General features: G+C 58.3%; 1 non-coding gene across 1 annotated transcript; it reads right to left on the reverse strand.

Annotated features, from left to right (window-relative positions):
• Nucleotides 1-36: 36 nt before the first annotated feature.
• Nucleotides 37-109, reverse strand: TRNAR-UCU. Its single transcript has one exon. It is a non-coding gene; the product is annotated as a tRNA-Arg (tRNA).
• Between the last annotated feature and the right edge of the window lie 772 nt (nt 110-881).

The raw sequence follows: 881 nt of genomic DNA on the forward strand, positions 1-881 counted from the left end.
AGTGGGTGCGGCGCCATAAGAAATGCAAAGGATTGGCATCCCTGGCGGGGATCGAACCCGCGACCTTCGGATTAGAAGTCCGACGCGCTTTCCACTGCGCTACAGGGACGTGCGAGATGCTACGCCGGTCGACCGAAACTGCTCCGGGTGTAGGCGAAAAGTCGCCCGAACGGCGGCAAGGGGCGTTGAGCGGGCATGAGCGCACCAGAGCCCAAGCGGAAAGAGGGACAGCAGCTGGACAGCCAGTAACGCGGTGTTCAGCGACCAAGGTGTGCTGGCGTGATGTTTTCATTTGTTTCGCGGTTTTGCGGTCCTGTCCCGTCTGCCTCCTCGTTTTGTTTAAATATCTCTCCTTGCAATATATTCAACGTTTCCCTTTCCGTTTTCCATTTCGGTCGCCGCTCTGCGTGGTGTTTAGAGATGTACTAGATAGGTGAGAAACTGCTCAGAGTGCCCTCGCCCCGTGACCCACGCGCTACGAGAGCGGCGGGCGAACGATCATCGATGCTGGGAGCGGAGGAGCTCGCGCTCCCTATCCGTTCCCAGCTGCCTCACGCTCGGGGGCGAGGACTACGGCTCATCCTCGCAGTTTCATTGACTCTACCGTTGAGTAGAGAGAAGTGAAGACGCACTACAGAAATGATCCTGTGAAGTACAGTCTTAGAGAGCATGCCCGTCCGCTGCCCCGGTCCCTACAGACTGGCGTCTCCTTTCCGGCTGAGAGGTGAGTGGTTGCGCAGACGCCATCTGCCGCAGTTCGTTGATCTTGGCGTGCCCCGAGTTTGTTGAACGTACAGACAAACAGCATGCCCCCGCTGGTGGGGAGAGGCGGTTCCGTGGTGTAGCGGTTATCACGTCTGCTTCACACGCAGAAGGTCCCC

This window comes from Camelina sativa, unplaced genomic scaffold (assembly GCF_000633955.1).
Source record: "Camelina sativa cultivar DH55 unplaced genomic scaffold, Cs unpScaffold01230, whole genome shotgun sequence".
NCBI classification, from domain to species: Eukaryota; Viridiplantae; Streptophyta; class Magnoliopsida; order Brassicales; family Brassicaceae; genus Camelina; species Camelina sativa.